The 6,862-nt window shown below is 73.0% G+C and overlaps 1 protein-coding gene across 1 annotated transcript in view; it reads right to left on the bottom strand.

The window, feature by feature from the left end:
- Window positions 1–6,862, bottom strand: part of KCNH2 (potassium voltage-gated channel subfamily H member 2) — a 33,824-nt gene that overhangs the window by 24,733 nt on the left and 2,229 nt on the right. The window lies entirely within an intron of this gene.

The raw sequence follows: 6,862 nt of genomic DNA, 5'->3' as shown, positions 1-6,862 counted from the left end.
CACCACACCGCACGGGCACCCTGCACCGCGCCACGCRGCCTGCACCACGCGGCTCTGCACTGCCCATCCCGCGCCACTCCAGACGCCCCACGGCACGTCCCACCTCGCCCAGGCTCCACACGCTGCCCCAGGCACTGCACACTGCACCGTGCACACCGCACCACACCGTATACCCTGCACTGTGCACACTGCACCATGCTGGGCACCCCCCACCACACTGCACACCCCCCACAGCACTGCGCTGTGCACCCCACACCCTGCTCTGCACACAGTGCACCCCGCGCCATGCAACCCACGACCCGTACCACGCTGTGCATCCCACACTGCGCCACGCTCCCCACACCTTGCAGCACGCACCCCGCCATGCCGTGCATCCCACACACCCCGCGCTGCGCAGCATGCAGTGTGCGCTGCGCTGTGCGCCCCGTGTCCTGCGCCCCACACCCCGCAATGTACCCCACACTGTCACTGTGCACCCTGCACTGCACCACGCACTGTGCCCTGCAGCCAACACCATGCATGCCTCACACCACAAAATGCACAGCACTGCACCCCCCAGCGCTGAGCTGCGCAGCCCCCTTCCCAGGGCACTGCCTCCCCCGGGGGCTGCACACCAGCAAGGGTGCCCAGCCCAGCCAGGGCACTGCCCTGCTGCTGCAGCCTCCMCGCCGGGGACACCCCACACACGTCACCATTGCAGCGCCGTGGTGGCCACACGCACAGACCCGCTGGGCCCCCTCCTGCACTGCGCCTTGACGCTGTGACCCTAACACGCATGGAAACCCCGGACGCGTCACCACTTCACATTACCCCACGCACAAACCCACGGGTGTCCTCTGTCCTGCATGGCACCCGAGAGTGACATCCTTGCAGGACACCCGCCGGGTGCAGGACACCGGCACCCAGCGCCACGGCCGCAGGGCATCGCCGTGCCGTGCCGACCTGCCGCTGGGACCCAGCCAGGGCAGCAGCTCTGCAGAGCACCCTGCGGAAGCTCCCCACAACAGACCCCTTGCCGCAGCAGCCGGGAGCCACCAGCTCCTTCGCACCCCGCTGCTCCGTCATCCTCACGCCCCGGCGGTGCGGCAAGGGCAGGAACCCCGGCGAGGCAGCTCCCGAGGCAGCAGGGCCRGACCGGGGCACCGCGGAGGAGGCTGACGTGGCCGCGATGCTCTGCGCACTAGCCCTCCCCGCCAGCGCYGTGCAGGGACGTGGCTCCCAGAGCCGGCACGGCTGCCAGCATGGCACCCACGGGCAGGGCTTGGCAGGCCGGGGAAGCCCTGGGAGCRTGCAGGGAGGGAGCCGCTCATGGAGAAACACCAGCCTCTGCCGGGCAGGCTGGGAAGGGCCAATCCTGCCGGCTCCTTGCACTCCCTCCTCCAGCGCCCAGCTGACTCGCGCTGGCACTGTCCTTGCACGCAGCCCTTGTCCGTGACATGCTGCCTCGGGATTTGCTGGCAGCCAGTCCGGACCCCACGTAAGCCGATGGGTCAGCGCCGGCAGCAGGGGCTCCCCTCCGGACCTGCCCTCCCCGCTGCAGATGCCATGCACAACAGCACAGCAGCGGCCCCGGAGATCCCAGGCCGCCCAGCACAGACATCGCTCCCACGCTCCCCCCGGCACTCTCCCGCGCCTGCCGTGACCTTTCTGCCGTCCCCAGCAGTTTCGGGGCCATGGCAAGGCTTCATAAACAACATAGTTCAAAAACTAATAACTGCACCAGGGACTTATCAACGCTGCAGGGATCAGCTGGTTCCCGACAGCCTAGCGAGACCAAACACGGCACAAAAACATCGCCGGCAGCAGGCCCCGGAGCTGTGTCAGGACAGCTCCCCGCCGAGCGTTTCGGGGGCTCCGGCACGGCGGCAGCGGCCGAGCCCAGCGGCGCGCGCGACCTTGCAGTCTGGAGCGGGAGGAACGGGGTAAAACGCTGCAGCACGAAGCACAAGGTCGCCGGCAGGGGATCGGCAAGGACGGCCGCGCCGCGCAGGGCTGCGCCCAGAGAGGCCGACAGCAGCGGGTGCAGCGGCAGGGTCTGCACGTGGCCCGGCAGGGCCCAACCGGCTGCCTTCACCCGGGGGATGAGGACGAGGGCGCGGGCCAGGCACGAGGGACGCGGCTCCCCTGCGAGTCACACCGCGACGGGGCTCAACCCCGCCAGGACCATCGGCTTCCTGCTGTGCAGGGCTGAGCCGGCTAACCTAGGCCCTGGCTTAGGCCAGCGTCCAGCACATCCCGACACATCCTGACACATCCCATCCGGAGCCGTTTTGCAGGCCAGGGCTGCCCCCGGCTATGTGGTGGGGCAGGGGACGCCGGCGCAATGCCACGAGGGACCAAGGACACGCGGGGCAGGAGGTGCCGGACGGGGCTCCCGCGGCTCTGCTCCGTGCCAGCCTCCCGCAGAGCCGCGCACGGGGCTGCACAGCTTGGAGCAGCCGCGACGGGACCCACAGGGCCGGCGGTGCATGGTGGCAGCAGCCGGCAGGGCAAGGTGTGGGGACCCCCCGGACCCCCCGCCCGCACGCCCACGCGCAGCCGCCCCATGCCAACCCTGCGTGGGCGCGCGAGCCTCCAGCAGCAGCAGCAGGCAGGCACCGGGTGCTGTGGCAGGGAAAGGCGGCTGCATCCCCGCGGCGTGCCAAGCAAGCGCCGCTCGTGCCAGGAAATACCGCGCGGTGCCGCGGCTGGCGCAGGGCTGAGCGGCTGGCGCAGCAAGCCCGGCACACAGCACACTCGCGCCGAGAGTGTCGCCTGCAGCACGGCGCTGGGCGGGCTGCACCACAGCCGCAGGGGCGGCGGACGGCAGAGGAAAGCCTGGCTCTGCCYGGCCGGGGGGTGAGCAGAGGGGCCCCTCTGCCCGCGGGCTCCCCACTGCGTTCATCTCGCTCCCACATCGCCTGGCACCTATTGCAGCAGTGCGGCCCRGGCGGCCGCTCCGGTGTGCCGGGTGCCGGCCGTGCCGGGTGCTGCGGAGGGGACAGCAGCCGGGAGAGCTCCCCAGCAGGGTGCCGGGCTGATCCCTGGGGCTGGGGGTCCCCGGGGCCAAACCACAGGGTTGCAAGGACAGAGGAGGGTGGCCGGAGCCTGCGGCAGCCACAAAACGAGGCCGTGGCAGCAAAGGTGCCGGGCGCAGGGGTGCTGGCTGCCGGCACCACGGGTGCAAGCTCTGCACATCCGCACTAGGGCGGGCGCACGTGAGCATGCCGCGGCTCCGCTGGCACCACGGGATCCTGCGGCGTCAACACCGGCAGCCGCCGCGTGAGGCTTCACGGGTGTTCCTGCAGCGTGCGTGCACAACCGGGGCCGGGGCCAGGACGGCCGCACCGCGTGCTGCGCAGCCCTCGTCTGCACCCCGGGGCCGGGCGTGAGGAGCTTCGGCCACGCTGCCCCCTGTCACCGTCCCTGCAACGGGGGGACAAGCGCGCCTGCGCCACGGCCAGGGCTGGGCACCGGCCACGGGGAGACTCGCCAAGGCCGCGGCAGCCCTGAGAGGCAGCGCGGACCCCCGGCGTGCAGCCCACAGCTCCCCGGCAGCACCAGCAACCAACCCCGGGAGACCCCACGACCGGGCAGCTTTCCTGGGTGTGGGAAAACCCCATATCCCTGGGGGATGAGACACCTCCGGAGAGATACCCGCCCCCCCCGGCCCCAACACCAGGTGAACCAGGCTCCCTTCGGGAAGCACCTCCTGTCCCCGACCCCACAGGGGACCGGACGCCCCCGGGGAGCAAGCGCCCAGCTACAGAGCCCTGTGCGCCGCCCCACACCTCGGAGGAGCCAAGAGCCCCCCAGGCGCTGGAGATGCTCCCTCCGGCGCCCCCCCGGCACCGCACACCGGGACCCTCCCTGCCCCACGGACCGGAGCCGGGGGCCCTCGCCAAGCCCCGCTCCCAGCGCCCCACGCCGCAGGCGCCGGAGGGTCCTTGCGGAGAGGCAGGGAAGGGTTAAAAGGAGCAGCTCCCCATACCACGCGGCACCACGCTGCTCCCGTGGCTATAAATATCCCAGTCGGAAACACCGCACTCCCCCAGAGATGCAACACGGGCAGCGCTGCGGCGGCAGCACGAGCCTCCCCCGCCGACACCGGGCCACGCGGCCGGCGGTGCCCAGCCCACGCCGGCACGCAGGGGGAAACCCGGCACCGGCTGCCGCCTTCACGGGGGACCCCGGGGACGTCCCCGGCCCGGCGGGGGAAGAGCCAGGTCCCGGGCTGGGGACACCCTCCCAGCCACGTCCCCTTCTGCAAGGGGCCACCCCGGCCCTGCGGCTCCCGTCTGCTCAGCCACCCCCCTCCCCCGGGCCCCCCCCCCAAAAGCTCGGACCCCACCTCGCTGGGAGGCTCCAGGCCTCGGGGTGCCGATGCAGGGACTCGCCACGGTCCCCTGCCTCCCCCAGGGCTGTCCCCCCCCCCCGGGGCTTGGTAGGGAGGACGCCGCAGGATCACGCCAGCAGCCCCCGTGCCCCCTTGCAGCCCGGCTGCGGCAGCCCCCGGCCCTGCCCTCCAGCGTGGGCGACCCACAGCGAGCGCGGGGTTGGCCTGCCCCACTGCACGGGCGCCCACRCCAGTCCTCATCCAACCCCGCTTACGAGGGGGGGCCAACGCAGTCCTGGCGCCGCCGGACGCCCCCGCCTCGTGCCCGCTGCCCTTTGCAGCACCACGGAACGGAGCAGAGCGTCACAGCACTGCCCCATCCCCATGCTCCCCCCTGCGTGGCCCCAGGGCAACCCCCCCTCGTCCCCGGGGCACCCAGGACCTCCCGCTTCCTCCRGCCCCTCCGCCGGGGCCGGCTGTCCCACGTCTCATTCCTCAGCCTGTCTGGACAGGCTGCGCTGACACTGCCCAGAGCCCCAGCGGCCCGGAGACACGAAGCATATACAGCTGTCAGCAAGACGGTCCCGCTGCCAGGGATCCCGCCAGCGCCTCGGGGCTCCACCGGCACCTCGGCCTCGGCCGGCTGGCGATTCCCAGCGCGCGCGGCACGGCCACGTGCCGCCAGGGCCACGGCCATTGCTGCGCCCGCACGCCCTGCGCAGCGTGGACCGTGCCCCTTCCAGAGCCCCGGCTGCCGCGGCCGGAGGGGCCGGAGACCAGCCCTGCCCACGCGCAGACCCCTGGAAAGGGGGCTGCAGATCTCTGCCGCCCCCGAAGCCCCAGCCGGCCTTCCCGGCTCCGTGCTGGGAGCTCGCGCCCTCCCACCAGCCCCGGCAGCAAGGAGACATGGGAAAGCCCAACAGCAGGGAACATGAACCCGATTCCTCCCTCTCYGCTCGGCGCAGCCAAGACAACAGAGGCTGGGCAGAGCCAATTAGCAGAGCACTAACGAGGGCTCATAAAGCGCTGGCCGGCTCGGGCGAGGCGGCTGCCGGGGCTGCGGGCAGGAAGCAGACACACGCTGCCTGTGCCCCCGCCAACGCCGGGCACTGCGCGCGCGGGTCCAAAGGGCGCCGGCAGCCAGACGCGCTCTCCCAGCCCGGGCAGCCGCTGCAGCCCCCGCTCAGCCGCAGCTCTCCTGGCCGTGCCGGGCGAGATGCCACCCGGAGCCCGGCTGCAGCAGGACGGAGCCCCAGCGGGGTCCTGGGTGTCCCACCGCGCGGGAGAGTCCCCCCACGGCTCAGCCCCCCCCCAGTCCCCAACCGCCCCAGCTCGGCCCCCTCGACACCACCCGCCCGAGGCCGGGCGAGCGCGGGAAGCGCTCCGGAGCCAGCGCCTCGCCGGCTCCACGTGGCGTTCCCCGGCAGAGCCGCCGCCGGGGCCGGCAGCTGGGAACCAGCTTTGTTTACTCTGCTTGCCGGAACCGGGGCCGGGTGATGAGAGCCGGAGACAGCTGCCGGCGAGAGCCGAGACACCTGGCGCGCGGGACCCAGCTCCTCCCCGGGGACGCGCGGGGCCCGCAGCGCCGGCCGCCCTGCCGCCGCCTGGAGAAGGGGCCGTGGGGGCTCTGCAGCGCCCGCGGAGCCCCGGCCCCCGCCGCCGGCTGCCCCCCTGCCACAGGGCAACACGCACTGCAGGGCCAGGGGAGGCCGTGGACCGGAGCCCAGGCGGTGCCCAGCACCGGGGCATCCAGCACCMCCAGGAGATGGGCACGCCGGGCAGCTGCCGGCAGGGCGGGAGACATCCCACGCCGGCGATACTGCAGGGCAGCCTGTGCACGGGACACGGCGYGAGCTGCCCCCTCCCTCTGCCTGCATCCAAAGCAGATCGTCCCAGGAGCGCTTCCCTGCCCTCCGCTCCCTCCGTCCTGCCCCCGGGCAGCACCGCAGACCCTGGTGCGCCGCTGCTCCCCGGCCTGGCTTTGCCAGCTCCCAGGCAAGGCACCGCGGAGCCAGCAGCCCCTGGCCGCCCCCCGCCTGCCCCAAGCCCAAGGCAGGGACGCAGCCCTGCTCGCAGCCCACGACAGCTGCCATGGGCCCCTGCGGACGGGGCGCCCGTGCGGCAGGACGGAGCCTCCCCCGGCAGGGCTCCCGCGCAGCGCTGCCCTGCGGCGAGCCCGCACCAGCCGCCGGTGCCAGCCCGGCCCCACGCGCTCGGGCACCGCGCGCCACCCACGGCGCGGCGGAGCCTGGCACCGCTGATGGATGGACACGGCGTGCAGGCCCGCCTCGGCACGCCACTAACTCAAGGGTCTGTCTGCCGGTGACGGACGGCCGCCTTCACGCCCGCGCAAATAATCGTAAATCTCCGCCGGCTGCGGCGGGAGCGAGCAGGGAGGTGCTCCCTGCCACGGCGGGGTGTCTGCACGCACAGCCGCCTCCCGGGAGCTGCCACGGCCCCAGCACCCCGTGCTGCAGCCCCAGACACACGTGGGGTGCTGCAACCCGCCGCGCGGACCCAGACCCTTTGCAGGCTCCTCCATCCCCC

The sequence above is a fragment of the Apteryx rowi genome, unplaced genomic scaffold (assembly GCF_003343035.1).
Source record: "Apteryx rowi isolate R43461 unplaced genomic scaffold, aptRow1 scaffold_1168, whole genome shotgun sequence".
In the NCBI taxonomy this organism is placed as follows: Eukaryota; Metazoa; Chordata; class Aves; order Apterygiformes; family Apterygidae; genus Apteryx; species Apteryx rowi.
This window is presented reverse-complemented; position numbering and strand designations above follow the sequence as displayed.